Raw genomic sequence first — 20,101 nt, 5'->3', positions numbered from 1 at the left:
ATTTCATCCTTGACATAATATTGTGTTTGCCTGGCAAAGAGAAGATGGTCCACAAAAACCTTTTGGAGTTATCTAAGTCTTTCTTCCCAATGGGTTATTTTCTTCAAAACTTTCTGCTTATCACTATCTAGTCTACTATAAAAGTATATATTTCCTTTTCAGAGCAATTTCACGAGTTCCAGAAATAAGGGGAAAAGGTACTGCTCAGAATTTCTCCTTTTACAATTTTCAGATGCTCAACACTCAGAAGAGCTGTAAACAGCGCCTCCATATCTTCAGCTCATCTGGGACAAAAGTAAATCACATCATGACACTTATTCTTCTGCTGAAAAAATAGCTCATTTTTGCTGAAAATGTGCTTCATCTGGCCACCATAACCAGAGCAGTATCCAAAAGAACGGGATCATGTTGTCTGAAAATGTCTGGAGTTTCCACCTTCTGGAGTCAAATCTATTCCATGCCATTGCTTACAAGGTTTCTTGCTAATCATGTAATTTCATTGATTCCCTTAACCATGGATGGCTTTGCATAATTCTGTGTGAGACACTGTATAAGACACATACCTATATTAAACATTTAGATCATGACCTTCAACACCTGATTTTATTTCAAGAAAGAGCCTTGATGGGTGTCATTACTGAAGATTTTGCCAAATCTTTCTGGTGAATACTCTACAGAAATTTGCTGAGACTTTTGACACAAGAAAAACCCACCTTACACAGGAGTATCCACCTCTTACAATAGCTGTTCTCACAATACTGTGAAAATGAAGCACTCAAGGCAAATAATCTTGAGAGATAAGCTGCCCTGAATTGTCTTGCATTAACCACAGAGTAAAAGAACATGCAGTAGCAATGGCTGTAAGAGGGCAATGCCCCAGCTCTGAAATAAGTATCATCCACCCAGATTCTCCAGTCCTATCATACTCTACAGAATCCTATCAAAAATATAAGTCTTGTGGTTTTCAAGGATTTTCCTGTGAGAAGAGGTACACAACAATTTGATAGAGCGTTCTGCAGTAAAATACTTGTTCCATAAAGACATAAAGACTGAGCAAGCACACAGCATTCAGAAAACAAATACCTTAAAGAATATGAAGTCCATATATCTGGCTTTATTATTTTCCTGTAAGTCTATCTTTTCACATCTGTGGCTTTTCAATCATCTTGCAGTACCTCTAGTCAGCTAGAGAACATAAGCAAAAATTAAGACCAGACTGCATAGTTTACAAAAAACCCCACACATTCCTGTCAGTGTCAGAATAGTATAACAGAATAACAAACATGAATAATGATCAAAATCTAAAGGCAGATTTCCAAGCCACATTCTCCTTATGCCTGTGTTTAATGTCTTCTCTAACAATAGCCATTCTCTTCTCTGGTGTTTATCTGGTGCCACAGTTCAAAATGTATTCCCACCAGTTACATCATACATACATTACACTTTTTCAAAAAGTATACACATATAGACACAACTGCCCACCCAGATCAGCAACAGCACTGAACCCAACTCAAAATGACAAAAGATGATTGATTGTCCTTCAAGTGATGAATTTAGAGGAAAAACAGATCTAGATACACAGATAGTTATTCTGTCATGTAATGTGCACTGTATATTACTTATTAAAAGAGAGACACCAATTTCTAGCATTTTTTAATTCAGACATTATTTCTAGGTACAAAGAGAGTTTACAATCTTATTTATTCTCTTTTAGAAAAAGAGAGCCTCTTTTTAATTTTTTCTTTTAGCTTTGTTAAGTATAAGAGGAGACTTCTCCATTTACTAAGGTACTTTGTGTTATTACAGATTTTGTTTTCTTTACAAATAACACTTCCAAGCCTATATCTAGCATCTCAATTTTGTAAAACCATGGATACCAGAAATCTCTTCCATTTTCAAGAAGTTCCTTGCCATCTTTTCTTTCTTTTATTCAAATAAATGTGCAGCTAATTCATAAATTTTGTCACAGCTGCTATTCTCATTAATAACACAGACTGCTTAATAAGAAAAATCTATAATTAGTCTTTACTTCTAATAATCATTAGAATACAAACTGTCAGATTCATTCTTCAGTAATGTCACTGACTGGAAAAGAAGATTTGCAGAGATCATGGTATTGTTCAGCTATCACAGTTATAAACTCTGAAAAGACCTGAGCAGTTTGAGTGTAGAACTCTCAAGACTCAAAAGACTTTATTATAACCACTAAATTTTCACTCTGATCAGAGTCCATGGTATTGACATCCACCATTTAATTTATCTTGCTTTGCTGAAGGACTGATAGTGTTTGAAGTTCATTGGATCTCATATCATCTCAGAGGCAGCTCTCAATAGCTATTTATTATTAAGTAAACACAGACTCAACTTTCCTAATTAGTGATTACAGTACCTGAATAGGTTTGGGTTCAATTTCGATTAGAATCCAGAATCAAATGTTAATTCTAACTCCTTGAAACTTCAAACTGGAAGGAAATGTAATGTGAAAGATTGCTTGTGGTGAGATTTTTCACACTTCTGCTTCTGTCCATGGCCAAAATTAACATTAAAACAGCTTTTCTCATAGTATTTTGGCACTTCCAGATCTGATCACAGGCAAAATAGTAAAAGTTAAAATTAATTTTTGAAACAAGTTGCAGAATCTTAAATTATATTTGGTTCTAACAAAAGAATAGAAATGTAAGGCTTTGTCTTTCTTTTTCCTTTCTTTCTTATCTCCATCTTTCTCTTTCCCTTTCTTTCCTGTTTTTTCTCTTGCTCTCTGTCTCTCTAAGTCCCAAGCTTATTCAACCCTTTTCAAAATTTTTAAATGCTGCTATTACCATAAAGTTCAGTTCATTAAGGTGTGGAAGCAAGAACCTGAGATTCAATATGTAAATTATTTCATTGCCTTTAAAGAAATAAAGAAATATTAATATCTTTAAAGAAAACGTGCTGTACTGAACTGGGCCTTATTTTGGCTCTGCAATTAATTCTGTTAATAAAATTAATCCTTCTTAACTATTGGTCTGGTAGCAAGTATCCCAGCTGAGTGCTGGTGTAATCTGGCTAGCCTAGCACTTACCTAAGTTACTTTTTTGCCCTTAAGAACTAGTAAGGTTTCTTGTGCCCCCAGTCCGGAAAAACTTTCTCTTTTGGTCACATCTTTGTCAGAAGAGGAAATCAAGGCCTCGTTATACACTATGAGAATTTACTGAGCTTGTAAAAACACTGGTGAAAGTTTGTATGAAATTTCTCCAAATGCCTTCAGGCAAAATTTGCAAGGCTACTTCTAGTAGAATAATTGTGTGGTCTGAAAGAGTTAGTCTGATTTTCCCTGGAGCAACATGGGGGACATTCATATAAACTGCTCTGCCAGAGCAGTGGAGGAGTCAGTAACTTCTAGGAGGAGGGCAGCTGAGGACAGAGATTTCTACAAACCAGCACATTTGGAATTGGAAAAAGATATCTGTCCACATCCTTTAATTCATTTTTCTAAAATGACAAGACTAGGTGTTCTCACCTTAAAAGGCTACAGCAAGAATACATTAAGAAGAAAAAATTCTGTGACACTGTAGAAGCAACATGGGTACCCAAGATAGTGGATGATTTTAATTATATTCTCCAAAACTATTAACATGCAAGTGAAAAATGTAAGGAGTTCTAATATGCTCTAAACATCTTTGTTGAAAGGAATTATTTAAAAATAAAACACAGGAACACTGTAAATCTCTGCAAAAATTTTCTGACAAAATGTTTTTTATTAGAGTATAGTAACTTGCGGAAAAAAGTATCAGACTGACAGTCCTGGAAATGTCTCTGTCTGTCCACAAAAAATGTACTGCACAGGGAGCAGGAATAAAAGCTTCAACAGCAATGTTCCTAAGCTCTGATCTGAAGGGACTACCATCAGCCCATTATAGTCCTTGGCTGGTGACAAGGGTGCCAATTAGTACTGCCAAGTGCAATGATGGCTTTTCTGATGTGGATGCCTCACTGCTGGAAACTGGAACCATGAAACTCATTTCCAATAGCCCATTGAAGAGCCATCAGATGGTAACAACTTTTAGTCACAGACTTAGACTGGCATTGTACTGACAATGCAGAAATAAAAGACTGTACATCATATTACCAATCCCAGAGCAATACAGCTACCCCTCCATTATATTTCTAGGAAGGACAGACCTTACAGAGATTCACTGAGAAATCACAAAAAAGAATGTGACTGAAACTCTTTTATTCTTTCTCAGATCACTGCATTCAATCCTCATTTTAATTAGTTTTAAATATTTCTAAGTACTGTGTAGGTGCAATGAAGGGTAAAGAATGGTAGAGACACATGAAATCTTTCATTTCCATCTTAGCATTTGTTTTCATGTGATTTAAATGTATTATTGTAACACCTTTATGATGGGCAATAACATGAAAAAAAATGGTGACTTTAATCCAAATTTTAAGCAAGTCATTATAGCCCCCAAACCACATTATTAACATGCAATTTCCTCCCTCACAGGCTGGCCAGGGACACTAAGTCTTTAAGAAGAACAAATTATTCTCCAGACATAATAATTGGAGAGAAAAACTGTCAAGGGCCACCAAACTTGCAATGTTGTATCATACCATTTATAGCCATGTCTTACTATATTCCTTAGTAGAAAAAAAGTGATTTGGCTACACAAAGATTTTCATGAAGAAAAATTACCTTCTGTATGAAGCTATGCATGCATGTATATCTATATAAGTATGTGTACTTGTGAGTGTTTTATGGGCATATGAGACAGAAATACTAAATCTTTTGTTTCATTCATATGTACAGACATACATAAACCTTGGAGATACTCGAAATTGGGAGTGATTTCATATGTGCTTTCCCATTAGTTTAGATGAAGGTGACCATTCATGCATTTGAACAGGAATATGACTTGGCAGAATAACACCTTGAAGCATCTTTTGTTTGTTTTAAACACGTCCTTGTCACATAAACACACATAATGAGCAATAGTGAAAAATGTTCTGTGTAATTGTTGGGGTTTTTTTAATTCTTCTCTGCCTACTATTAGTCAGATCTTTTTTTTTTTTTTTCACAGATAAGCCATAGTATGTGAAACATTCAAGATTTACAAAGGTGGTTGTTTTTTCCTTGGGTATAACAAATTGCAGTATGAAGAATATCTGTTTATCTTCGTACATTACTTTCAGATGTCTCCAGTAAATAAATACTTAAAATGTACTAATATTAAGTAAGAATGAAAAAATTCCTAGGACAGAGATTTAGGAACATATATCCTAGAATTGTTTAGTTTGGAAAACACCTTGAAGATCACTGAGCTCAACAATTGACCCAACACTACCAAGTCTACCACTAAGCCATGCCACACATTGACACATCTTTTAGATACCTCCAGGGATGGTGATAACCACTTCTCAGGGCAGAGTCTTCCAATACCTGACAACTTTTCCACTAAGAAATTTTTTCTAATATGCAATTTAAACTTCCCCTGGCACCACTAGAGGCTATTTCTTCTCACCGTATGGCTTGTTACTTGGGAAAAGAGAACATCCCCACCTTGCTGCAACCTCTTTTCAGGTAGTTGTAAAGAGTGAAAACTCTTCCCCTGACAGACAGAGGACAATCACTGCCCTAACCCCATAGTTTATACTATGTCTAATACAAGCCATGATGCCATTGGCTTTCTTGGCCAACTGGGCACATACTGGCTTGTGTCCAGTTCCTGTTGACCAGCACCCCCAGGTCTATTCCTGCCAGGCATTTTCCAACCACTCTTACTCAGCCTGTAGCTGAGGAAGCCCATACTTGTTGTGACTCCCATGCAGGACCTGGCACTTTACCTGTTAAACCTCATACAGCTGGCCTTAGCCCATCAATCCAGCCTGTCCAGATCCCTCTAGGGATCACCATTTTCATCCAGTTTGGTGTCGTTGGAAAACTGACTAAGGATGCCCTTGATCTCCTCAAGGAGATCAAAATAGGACTGGCCCCAGTCCTGGAGTCTCCCTGAGTCCTGGAGACCGACCCTCCACCAGCTGGATGTGACTCCACTCCCCACCACCCTGGGCTCCAGGAAAATGCTGTGGGAAATGGTGTAAAAGCCTTCAGTAATATTCAGGTAGACAAGATCTACAGTCTTTCTCTCACCCACCAAGAGGGTGACCTTGTCATAGAAGATCAGGATGACCAAGCAGGACCTGTCTTTCAGAAACCCAGGCTGTCTGGGCCCAGTTCCCTGGTAGCCTTGTACATGTTGCATGATGACACTCAAGGTGATCTGCTCCTAGACCTTCCCCAGCACCAAGGTCAGGCTGACAGGCCTGTGTCCCTTTATATAGATGGGCATCACACAGGCTAAACTCCAGTCAAGTGGGCCCTGCCAGCTGACCAGCACTGATGGCAAATGAAGGACTGTGGCCTGGCAAACTCTCCCAGCAGCTCCCTCAGTGCCATCGGGTGAGTCCCATCTGGGACCATAGACTTGTTTGTGTCCAGGTGGTGGCCACTGACCATTTCCCCCCTTGGTGTACGGAGCTGCATTCTGCTCCCTGTCCCCGTCTTCCGTCTCAGGGGCTGCGTACCTGAAGAACATCTGGTCTTACTGTTAAAGACTGAAGCATAGAAGGCATTAAGTACCTCAGCCTTTTCCCCAGCCTTTGTCATACAAGCAGTTGAAAGTACAAAAATGTTCATGACAAGGAATTTGGAAATAAAAGAGGGAAAGGCACACTTTCAAACAACTCAGTCTGTCAGACAGTCTCTGGAAGTCAGACAATTACCATTTGGTTGTACAATAAAGCCTACAGATGAATGAGTGTATTCATTAGAGCAATTTCACTGCTGCCCTGGCATGCAACCTGATCCTGAGACTCTCATAACTTGATAGGACAAATACTGTTAAATTACTCTCCACTCAAAGCCTCTAAGCCATCAAAGCCTTTTTTTTTTCAACAAACAAGCACAAAAAAAGATCAAAAAGTATTAGTACTTGCTGAAAAATGCATCGTTCCCTTTTTTGACCAAATACATCCTTTATCAAAGAATGAATCAACTCAGCATTCAGGTTTACAATCACTCTAGGAAGCACTCTTTTCAGTATTAGCTCCTGGTTCACAATCAAACCCACACAACATATTTTTGAGCCTAAAGGATCTCCACTGAGAAATTTTGTTTATGTGGAGCTCAGATGCAAAACCAAGGTCTAAGTATAATATACCAATAGAAAGTATAACAATGAAAGGTTAAAGTAAGGAGAAGAAATCATTATCTCCGAGGACAAATCCACAGCTCTTCCCTAAGCAGAACAAGTGTCTGAATCCTAACACCATAACAATTTAGGTTTAGGGCTGGTACCTGTGATGAAATCTGTTCTAATCTGTCCTGTTGTACTCTATTATTCTACCACAAAGGAATTTTCTTTGGTTTTGTGGAATGAATCACATTTACCCTCAGAATTCCACTCCCAATCAATTCAAGCTGTAAAGGAAATGGGATATTTAATATTTATACCTCTATTACTTTTCAGGGGGGTTAAGAGAATCAAAATCAGAAAATTTCAGAAACATCTCTTGCACAGAATTTATTGTTAAAACAGGTTGACCTTTTAAAGAAGCAGACATATTAATAATGGGCTAGACTACAGGACATATTTTCCAGTCTCCTTGAGTATCTATATTCTGTAAAGCAGAGGTGTATGCACCAGTAATGTTTCCTTAGTCACAGAACAACATGCAAAAACTCAGCAAACCACCAACCTTTTCAGAGTAGAAAAAGCAAGTGCTCAGAGCAATGCCTCCTTGTGTCCATGAAGACAACCTGGCCCAGAACTAAAAGCCACAGCTGTCTTTAGACTTAGCAGGATCTTTGCTGCCAGTTTACAAGCACTTGAAGTCTGGGGACTTGCTTTAATTTTTATAGAAACTTTAACAAAAATGCATAAAACCATATGCAGTTTGTGTCAAGATAAATAGAGCACACTTAGAGCAAAATATAACACCAGAGAGCACAAGGCTCCAATCTGACAATAAATTTTAACGTATGCATATATTGTAGTATCATCACTCATCATAGCATCAGGATTTTCAGACATTTGTGATTTGTAAGAATGCATCAGCTAATTAAGAGATGCTACTAGAATAGTCTGTGGTTATTTTAAATATTTAGAATTCACTACAAGGCAAGGCTTTTTAAAATTAAGCCACAACATTTTTCAGATTTGAAGATGTGACTTAAAAGGAGTTGATCCACTTCGTACACTTTCATTTTTTAAGGATTTTACATTTTTGGAAATGGCACTATTTTTATCTGGATAAGCAAATGCATGATTTTTTATTTTTCCCCTCGGCAAAAGTCACAGCCACAAAAACCTGATTTTGAAGCAGATTTTTTTTTCTCTGAATTTTTTTCAAACTGTTTTTTCCCATTAGAGGGGTGTAAATATTTCTTTCCTCTAGGCACACATTTTAGAATGTTGTGTGTCAGGTGGACAAAAAACTAAGACAGTAACAGCAAACCCTGAAGTACACTTAATTTGTGCAGACAAATTGGGGGTGGTGACTGCAGCTTTTCTCACTTTCCCTTGCTGCAAACCCACAAATATGCAAAAGAACACAGTGCAATGTTTTGGGTGCAGGATAGACAATCTGAAATGTGTCCCCATATGTATGAGAAGTACTTTGCAGATGTCTGAATCTTTTCTATTTACATGACAGATTGTAGAGACTCCGAAGAAGCTGTTGCTCTCGTTTTCATGCAATCTTTGCCATCTTTCCTTTTTTTTTCTTTTCTATTTTACTATTTATTTTTAAAACCCTTCATTAACATAACTGGTTCTTCAATGTTGTACCTGTACACTGCTGTGAGAAGACCCTACACCCTGCAGAGCTTGTGGTTGAATCCAAGTGGGGTTAAGAATCCTGAGCTGATTGTTTTAGTGTCCTCTCTCATTGCAAAGCCTTATTTCTACTGTTGGGTTTACCTTTTTGTAGCACCTCTCTGAGCAAGAGATGCATTATTCCCATTTTGTAGAAGAGGAATTGAATCATGGGCTTGCTTCCTTGCAGTTATGTAGGAAGTATGAAGCTAAAGAACTATTTCACCTCAGGGCTCCTGAAACTCTTTCTCCATGGACGTCTCTGCCAATCCAAATGTGAATGAGTTCTTTGATTCCAACCTCTCCTTTCCCTATTGCCACAAAAGATGAGACATACAGCAATACCTAAAAGAATATGAGGAAAAATAGCTACAAATTTCTGGAATGGCTCAGTACTTGTGCTGGGTCCACCTATTTAACTGTGCAGTGCTCTCTCTGTCTTGTCCACTCAGGCAAGCATTCTGTCTTTCCCTTTTTGTGTGTTCTCCCATTTTCTATTAAACAATATTGCTGTTAAGGTTGCTACCTCCAATACGTGAACAGGCTCCTGCAACGAATAGATTCTTCAACTTGAAAGAAAAAGTTTCATTCAATTTAAAGTTTCACTTCAGTCCCAAGTATTTCTTGACTTTTTGGGGGAAAAAGAAAAGAAAGGTGTTTTTTGTCTTTCTTTTTTTCTTTTTTTTTTCATTTTATTCTCAAGCATTTCATACCAAAGGCAGGCTACTCACTTTGGAAAAAAAATCAAAACTATTTACAGGATAGGATATGGGGGTTTTTGCTTTTCAAAAATGCATCAGCTGTACTTTATTTGAAGTTAGTCAGAAAATTAAACCATAAGATGTTTCAATCAGTGAATGAACATTAGATTAATGGTGCCCAGATCTTTCATTTCTAGCTTTCCTACCATGCTTAGCTTTCACATCCAAATCCAAATTGCATTTTTCTCCCAGTAGCTATCCCTTAGGAGGACTCCCTTAATGCCTCCCTTAAGGGATTCTTAATGTGTAATAAGAAGGCCCTGTTCTGCTTTCTTCCCACTTAAACAACCCTCAGCAATGCCCCAAATAAAAAGCAGAAAGAGAGCATAAGGTTAAACTCTAAATTAATAGATCAAAGGATAAGAACCCTAATTCTGAAATAAACTGACTATGGAAAAGGATTAAAATGGAGAGAGAGGATTATAGTACAATAATTGCGACAGAAGACTGTGAGTGAATTGGATGGAAAACAGGGGGTAGGCTTTATTCTGCATTTCTGAGCAAGGAAAATGAAAAGAGGATCTGAAAGATAATTAAAAATCCAAGTGGACTCAAGGAGGAGAGGAGGCTAAAAACTCACAAGAAGATACTGCAATGAATTCCCTGCTGTGCCTGCCCAAGACCCATATCAGTTTCCTTTAAAGAATATATCTACTCTTGCTTTGCATTCCAGGGAGGAACATAATAATTGGAAGAGTGTAAGATTTCAGCTAATTTCAACTTTACCACCATCTGCCACTGAATCTCCAGAGGCGACCAAGACTCTGAGCTATCAAGGAGGAGAGGACATGAAGAATTACTTCTAAGTTGCCTATTCAGCCACTATCAACCCTGCAACATAACGGCCCAGTGCTGCTTATTTTGAAAGTAACACATATTTCCCCAGGTTCCTCTGGGAGGCAGAGAAAGACTTGGGATATAAACATGAACATGGCATAATAGAAGGAGTTTATAGGCAATCTATAAAGCCAAATTGAGTGGTATGTTAATAATGAAAAAGTTGATAATGGATTCCAAAGGAGTGGAGATGTGGGGATAGTCTTGAAAGTGGACCAATATTAATTGCTGCAAAGCTTATTTATGTGTTTACACAACATAAGGGGAGCTCCTGCCAGCAATATCCCTAGTGAAAACCAGAACGTGCAAATAAGACAGCTTCTAGGGAAAAATATGAATTGAGCATCTCTTCTACCTAAATCTTCATTTGAGGAACTGAGAACTGAGCACACATCAGGGTACAAGGACTGAGTACCTGCTTGGCAGTGTCATGGGAAATAACTAATGAAGTCTTGGCCATACTGAAGTCAGTGGAGTTTAGAAATATTTCAATAAGGCCAGAAGCTGGATCTTTACCTCATTGATTAAATATGCCATGTTACACTACTGCAGCATTATACAGATTTTATCACTATAATCTTACAGGAAGTTCTGGTAAAGAGAGAAGTTTCATTGTTTCTTTATTTAGTTGCTAGGCACTTTAACTGAGATTTTTATCCAAATGAAAAAAAAATTAAAAATTAGATATCTAAATCCCATTATTGCCTTTGAGAAAAGGAAAAATAAAACAAACCCAAACTGAATGCAACATTCCTCACCTTCCCTAAACCCTTCATTTTTGGGTTTCTTAGCAATCATCTGCACTCTTGATGCATATTCCTCACAAAAACTGTAATCCTCTAGCACGTTTGAATATGCACACTACAGGCTTGATTATGTCTCAGGCAGGATCTTGTTACTTTGATTGATGTGGGCATTGATAAAAAAATATACAATATTGTGCTTTGATGCAAACTTTGTTCACAATAAAAAAAGAGGGAAAGGTAACACTCCTAATATGTCTCTTAAATACAGGCTTTCTAGTAACTTGCACAACTTTATAAAGGAAAAGCATTATGTTATACTTTAATTTTCTAGGCTCATATTATTTAATCAGCAACCATCATTTTCATTCAAATAATGTGTATATAAAAACCATGATTTCCCATTTCTTATCATCTTTAATAAATGGAAAAACCATTTGCTTGCCCCCAAAGAGTAATCAACACTGTGTTAATAAGCTCAGGCCTGGGAACACTTTTTCAATAAGAAAAACATTACACATTATAAAATCAATAATGCTGCCTGACAAATGAGGTTGTGCATAAATTTTTGACATGAAATCATACACTGAAGTCTAAATATAAATTTGGCAATGCTTTCAAAGTCTCACGCTTTATGATAGCTATTCTGGAGAGTGAGCTGTACTGAAACTAATCACATAATTTAAAGGATACATTTGCTCTACTACAGCAATAAAAATACATTACATCGTGAAAAAAGCCATCCTGATTCAACCTGCAGTGGAAATTTGTGAACACCGTGATGGGCTGAACACCATGTGGGACCGACTGGCTGCTGTTTATAAACCGTGTAAATAAAACATTTAGCACCATTCTAGCAGGCCCCATTTTCACAATGCTTCATAAATATTAACTAATTAATCCTCAGGACAGCTGGGATATAGCCGAGCATTGGAGACGAGTGAGGAATCGGTAGAAAATCATGAATTTGACAAATGTAGTCCTTTTCTCTGTTTATAATTTACCTACTGACAAACTCTGCTTATTCTGAATTTCCCTGCCATTGAAAGTGGGCTGGGAAAAATGCTTAATGCAAAATCGGCTTCACTCCATGGATGCCTCACTGAAATACTCACTGCCACAAAGCCCAAGAACTTGTCAGACCTTCTCAGGACGATGCCTGGGCACTGTGCAAGGGCACATCCCCGAACTGAAGCTTGGGCACAGCCACTCTGTTTCAAGGGTTAAGGGAATTTATCTCTGCATGTGCAAGCTGTGCTGGCAGTTGGTGATCTTTAGCCTGTTTTACTCACAGTGTGGAGGCAGCCAGTGGTTCCAGAACCAGGCTGCATGCAGGTGAGCTGACATCATCTGCACCAGCCAGCAACACAAATGTTTGCCAGCAGAGGACTGGACCATTCAGGCTGTTCCTTAGCAAGAGCAATAGGCTGCATTAATGTCACTTGGTCTTCATCTTTCCACATCTTCACAATGAAGTCCTCTTAAAACCCCCTACCAGGCCATTTCTTCTGTCTTCCTCTACTGGGTTTGCACAGCAATTTTTTTTTTCTCTTGCACTTATATTTAGGGTGAATTTTCTCTTAAACAATACAATTTTTTGACAATTAATCACAATTTCCAAGCAGTAGGCTGAAATATTTTTCTAGCAATACTCCTGCTCCAAGAGAAATATATTTCACAGTCTCCACCTTTAGGTCAAAATTCTTGATCCCATAGAAACTTCAGCAGTTCTATAGAAGCGTAAAAAAATTTTATAAATTATACAGAATTTCCACCACAAACCCATACCTATGGGATTTTTAGTATTTTGTTACTCTAGAAGATGAAGGATTTCTACACGTCAGGATAATCTAACAAATAACAGTTACATTAGCCTTCACTGAAAACTCAGAACACTGGCAACACCTTAAAAACTGTGCCTCTTTAATTCCTCTAATTCTTTATTTTCTACAGTAGAAAAGTGGGAAAAATGGTAGAAAAGTATGGGATTCCTAAAAAAACAGTCAAAATTGTTAAAATGAAGGTAAAATAAGAGGTTATGTCTTTCATTTTAAGCAATTTCTTACTGAAGAAAGGAACACAATCAACCAATACAGTCCAGCATTAATTGTTTTCCTCTTTCTTTAAAGGCTGAATAATTTTATCATTATTCAAACAACTTGATAATCAGTTAGCAAAAACAAGAAAGTCAAATAGCATTTGGGGTTTGGGAACCGCAACCTTTTATTGTAGAAGTAAAAATAAAACTTTTTCTTCATTAATATAGTTCTTAGAGAATCTGAGTCCTTCATAGATTCATAACAAAAGACAGAAATAAATGGTCTGTGATCTACGATTTGCCAGAGGAGTTTTGCAAGTGTCACTGCAGAGGTTTGTTACCAGACCCCTGGTGTATAGCCCAACCCTTCAAACAGTGTCTGTACCCATTTCCCTGGGCCTTCATTAACCTCATTAGTGAAATCTAGGCCTGTGACCTGCTCTATCAGGACAATCCCAGCAGACAGGGAACATGGAATTGTAGCACTGTCAGACAAGCACTCCCCTCATTTCTGCCTTGTATTACCATAGCTCCGGTTTAACTTCTAAAATACCTTGTTCTGGTTTGATCCAGACAACCCCAAGGATGATGCCTTGCAGGATGGGATATTTTACAATGGTTTCTCTCTAGAATGAAAGCGCATTGGAAGAACACACACACAGAAAAAGAGTACTATAGATCTGTAGAAGTTCATCTCACTGGGTAGAAGTTCTTATCATCATTATAACAGCTATTATATTGGATGAATACTGGAGAAATAATTTCACTAAAAACATTACTTTTAATTCAACCCAAAATACAGGTGCTAATTTAGTTCTAAGGAGTCCTTAGACACAGGAAGAGCAAAAATTGCTGCTTTGCTTAAGTGGGCAAATCACCCATAGCTACTTTCACTCAATTGAACTTGGATAATCTCAAATACATCTGCAGTACCTGCACAGACTTCATCAGCCTCATTGCTCTGTAGCAGGTAATAGATATTTGAATCTGATAGTCATTACCATTCCCAGTCAGAAGTACTCTTTAGTGTGCCCTAAAATGGCTGATTAAAGCACTATTTCTACCTACTATTTCTCAAGTGGACTGAATAAGCAGACAGGAATATAGAATGGGAAGTGGGGTGGAGAAAACAGATCCCAGTCTGGGATTTTGTTGTTAAAAGTGATAAATATTAATTATTTCCAATTAAGTGAAAAGACAAAAAAAAAATTTTGGATTGTAAGACCTCTGGGACACAAGCAATTATTATCCATCCATTTACACAACACCAGTCTGGTTTTTTATCTCTTTGGCCTTTGGGCACAATTATAATACTTAGACACAATTTATACAATTTTACTCTGAGTTATGAAAGCCTGATATCTGACACACACTGATGATCTGTACTTCATGTTGAAAAATTGCTCCACGGGGCAATTATAACAAAAAATATCATAAGTTCAAAACTAGTCTATATACAGAAAAAGAGAGCTAACTCCAGTCCATAAACTTTAAAAGAAAATTAGCCCCGGGGTAGGGTAGGAGAATAAATGGAAGGGTATGAGAATAAATTAAGTCAGAGGAAATTCAGATATGCAAATGAGGAAAAACAAAATAGTATGCACTAACCTGTGGAAAGTCCTCCCAAAAGAATGTCTTTGAAACATGTGAAAATTCAGTGTAACAGAAGACTGGGACATTATCCTAGAAAAAACATTCTACAATAGAAGGCATAAAGCAGGATGGAAAAGTAGAAGCTCCCTGGATCTTAGTAGCAAATGCTGCTAGAGAAGCTAAAAAGGGACTTGTTAGAGTATTGTCAAAACATAACTCTTAGAGCTCTTGATGTTTACTGTAAGAGAGAACCACTTGACCAGTGGCTCTGGAGTAACCTCCAGTGGGACTGGAAGACAATGTGGAACTGAGGAGAGATAGGCTCACAATAGGTCCAGTAGATTAACTTGAACTTTGAAGTAAAAAAAAAGTGCTTTTTTGCTCATGAAATTAGACCAAAATTATTCTCTCGCTGCCAAACATCATAGCTGTTGAAATGCCTTCTTGAATTTTATCAGATGGAAAAGAGGAAACTTTCTGGATGGATTTACTAAATAAGAGTATATCATTGTTTTTCCAGCAGAAGAGTATGTTCATTTACTCAGGAGTAGTTGTTTCATTTTAAATTCACAGCCCACCTTGGCTCAAATTAACTTGCAACTGCAGACAAGTCCTAAGAGAAACATCGATGGAATGCCAAAGTAATAGAAATATCCTGTAGTCAATTGATTCATCCAGGTCTAAAAATTTCTTTAAAGGCTTCTTTAAAGTTTTGGGTTGGGGCACACATGTGGTAGCATCTCTTAAGATCAGATATTGCAATATATTCTGATTTACTTCACTACAATGTTGCATAAACACTAGTTTGTTCTTCAAGCGTCATGGCATAACAGGTTACAAAATTTCTGTGCAGGGTCTCAGTGCTACAGGTAAAACCTTGGTTAGTGTGAACAGATATACTGAGGGAAAGCTACAGTACCAGTGGTGGCTACCAAATGTTGATGGAGGCTACCAAAAACATGTACTTTTGGGGACCAAAGGAGAAAAAGTACTATTCAGGGATTGTTTTGATGTTTCCATCTTCACAGCATGAAGAGCTGGGAGAGTCAGTAAAAAAAAAAGAAGAAAACCTATTACCAGTCTGTAACATTCCCTCCTGGGAAAGGATGGAAAATGGTTTGAGATATTGGGGTTTCATGAAGGCTGAGTGAGGTTTTTAAGCAAGTGTGTAGTAAGAAAAAAGAACATAACTGACCTGAGTGAGTTTGTTTCTCAGGAATCTGATTTAGAAAGTCATCCAGTCTGTCTAAGAAATTGTTGTCAAAGCCTCAGCTGGGTTTTTCAACACAAAAGTGTTCCTGTACCTTATTCACCCTAAATTTTCAACGCATTTTTTAAAACCAATAACAATTAACTGCTGGAATGGCAATACAGGAGTCTCCTGCTTATATACTTGAGAATTAGATTAACTCACTTAACCAGTCTGTGATAGATTAATTAACCACAGATTAACTACTGATTAACCTTCTGGCCTTTTAAAAGATGATGTGCTCTGAGATAATCTTTAACTTCATATGGCCAGCATTCTTTGCAAGGAAAGATCAAGAGTAACAGCAAATTTCTGTATTAAAATGGATGGTCTAGATGGAGTGAAGATGCACACATAGCTAGGAAGATAGGCCACATTTTTAACTGCATTTTTTGACCTACTAAAAGTTATTACTTCTACCTTCTTCTTTCTCTAAAGCTTTGGACCATTAAACATACAAAAATAGTGTTACCGTAAACACTTTCTTCTTAGCTGTTGGACTTCACAGCTGGTCTTAGACAGGATTTGTGTTCAGCTCATCAAACATTCACAGATTCACTGGAAAAGTGAACTATGCTCCTCACTAGTAAAATTTGCTTTGATCATTTGTAAACTTCATCAGTGATAATCTCGTACTTCTTCCTAGATGCTGGAAAACTGTTGAATTGCATGAGGTTGAGGACCAAATATTCTGAAAAATTCTATCATGGTGATAGAATTGAATTTACAGTGAATTTACAATTAGATCATATCATCCATCGGTAAGAAAAGGTTACAATCCATTTAATGTGTGTCATATGCATTTTGTATCTTTCTAGTTTCTTAATGAAAGCGTTATGCACTATCAAATAAAATAGCTTGCGGAGTATGGTACATCAATACAATTACTTTAAAAAATAGCTTCTAATCTAAAAAAAAATATCAGCTTAGTTTGACAGGATCTATTTTCCATAAACTTATGTTGATTGGCATTAATACCATCCTTCAGCTCTTTCCTAACTGAGCCCTATATCAGATGTTCCCTTATTTCACCAAGGATCAATATCAGCCTGACAGGACTAAAATTTACCATTTTTAAATATTACCACAATATTAGTTTTATGCTGGTCTCAATTAAATGCCCTTACTCTTGTATATGTGTGTCTAGCTTTCTCAATATCTGGCTTCCATGACAATGATCTGACATTCTAGCAGATAACGCATACCCAGAAATTCACATTGAAAGTGACAGGAGTAGATCAATAGAAAGAGATGTCTCAAATAAAAAAGTCTCATTTCTCACTCAAATAAAAAAGTCTTATCTCTCCTGAAAGAACTTCATCCTCTCTCTCAATGCTTCCTTCTTCCTACAGCTGGGAAGGCTGAGGAAAGCTGTGCTCCTTGTAAGGTGGCCAGGCCATAGCCTCTGAGGAGAAGCTGACTGAAAACAGCAAAAACACCAGAGACAGCCCTGAGTCATGTTGATTAATGTACTCCTGGAAGGCACCCAGTGAGGAGGAAGGCACACAAACCCAGCTAGAATAGAAAAATCTGGCTCTGTCTGATTTATGTGACAGGAGACAAAGTGCTTGGTATTTAACAGGAAGGTAGAAAGTTGCAGCTGTGTATGACAGTGTCAAAAGTGTAGATTCAGGTGCCCTACATTTCAACCAAGGACCAGCCCCTGCTGTTCCCAATTGACAATGTGCCTCTGAAGGTCTGCAGCCAGACAATAGGAAACACCATGAATGGGGACAGAGATAGAATTTAGGCCACATTAATTTCTATCAAAGAACTGACGTGTGTATGAAAAAGAGGGACTAAGGCTAAAGAGTGAATATAATAAATTTTTATTTTTAAAATTCCAAATGCTGTTGTCAGTTACTGGTTATGGGGCCTCTACCCTTGGAAATGTCAATCCTCAACTGGAAACAGTCCTGCAAAACCAGATGTAACTTTTCAGTGAGCCATGATTTAGCAGGAGCTTGGCTTAGACAACTCCCTGAAAACATGTTAGGAAAGGCTGAGAAAATTGGGGTTGTTCAGCCTGGAGAAAAGAAGGCTCCAGGGAGACCTTATGAAGTATTTCAGTACCTGAAGGGAGCTACAAAAGAGCTGGAGAGGAACTTTTTATAAGGGCATATAGTGACAGGATAAGGGGTAATGACTTTGAAAAGAGCAGCTTTAGACTGGCTATTAGGAATAAATTTTTTACTGTGAGGGTGGTGAGGCACTGGCATTGGTTGCCAGAGAAGCTCTGGATGCCCCACACTCACATACTGGAAATGTTCAAGGCTGGGTTGGATGGGGCTTTGAGCAACCTGATCTAGTGGGAAGCATCCATGTCCACAGCAGGGGGCTGTACTAATGTCTTTCAACCCAAGTCATTCTATGATTCTGTGATTAAAAAAAAACTAAATCACTCTTCTGAACTTATTTTAGAGGCTGCAATATAAATGCAGCAGAGCTCAGAAGTTTGAGTAAAACTACAGTAAGATAGAACAAGGTTATTTATACTAAGACACAGAATTATAAGGATAGACGTAACTAATTTTTTCACTGATTTTTATTCTTTTCTACAGAAACCAAGGGAGAAGTGCCAGCAACAGCATTGGTTTGAAGCAACAAACCCATCAGGTCTGTGTTAACTACTTTGGATGCAGTAAGCACAGAAAAAAATCCAGACAAGCAGAGGGAAAAAGTCTTCATCAGCACTTCAGATAGGTTTGGAAGTGAAGCAGCTAGACCCATTTATAAGAATTACTTGTTTTCAAAATATTTGCCAGATTTTCAAAATCCTTATGCTTTAGCTCAAAACCTAAATTCTAATTGAGCAGGCTAAATAAAATAAGAAAGCATATAGAGAAAATTTCCATAATTTTGTATAATATTCCTCCTGTGCTACTGTCAAGAGTCTGATACAGTCCACTTTCAGAAGTGGTATGCTAGACTAAACCACTTCAATGCCATATGCAAATCTTTGTAATTCTTAGCCAGTCTCAGAAAAAATGCTAGGTATTAGACAGAATTTGAATGAAAATATAAATGGCTACATAAGAGATATTATAACGTAATTTTGGGGTCGTAATGATATTTTCTCCTTTACTGTCAGAGATCAGGACTCCACCAAGAATTGCAAGTCCTCCTTTGCTGTACTCAGCCTTCTTTAAATACACATTGCGAGGTTCCAAAAAGTGAAACTATTTTTCATGCAAAATGCAATTAAATGAGCACAAAACATTAATTTTTTACAAATTTTTCCATTAATTCTATGATTTTTCAGCTTTTGATTAAAACAGAACAACTTAGCTTGCTAAAGAAGTTGATCATAGAATCACAGAATCATTTACACTGAGAAAGATCTTTAAATTTTGTGTTTACAGCCATTAATCACTGCTAAATCATGTCTATAAGCACCACGTCTTCAAAACTGTACTGGAAAAAACACCAGGCTCTGTCCAGTTAAAGTCTGAGTTTTCTAAACAGTTTTCAAAATTTATATTGCTTGGTGCAAGATGTACTGAATCAATTCACAGTAAATATCTAAAGTTAAAAAGAAAACAAATTCACACAGAAGGCTGAAATCAAGCAGCATGTGTGTATGAAAGCTGGAACATTTGTTCTGACATAACAGGTTGCTCCAAAAAAAACCCCAAAAAACAAGGAGATATTTCTTTTTTACTCAGTCATAGTTTTGAACTCTAAAGTTAATTGAAATCAGAAGGTAAATCAGAAGTTATTGAATACTTCACAGCATACAATAATTTAACCAAAATAACATGCAACCTTACAAGCATTATCAGGCATGAGAAATCTTGATTTTATTCAAGGTGATGATGACACAGGAACACTTTCCAGGTTCTGGATCCAGGTTCCATACCCTAATAAATGGAGGAAGAAATTAAGAATTTAAATTCCACTTCTTGCTGTGCCAGTTGCTGTGAATGCAAATTAGAGGACTTGCTTCTCCACTCCATTCCCACAACTCAAAATCTAAATTTTAGACATCTCAGAATCTGTGTCCCAATGCCCAAGTCCCTTCT

Source organism: Passer domesticus, chromosome 3, assembly GCF_036417665.1.
Source record: "Passer domesticus isolate bPasDom1 chromosome 3, bPasDom1.hap1, whole genome shotgun sequence".
Lineage (NCBI taxonomy): Eukaryota > Metazoa > Chordata > Aves > Passeriformes > Passeridae > Passer > Passer domesticus.
The sequence above is the reverse complement of the archived record's forward strand: the minus strand, read 5'-3'. Positions refer to the sequence as shown.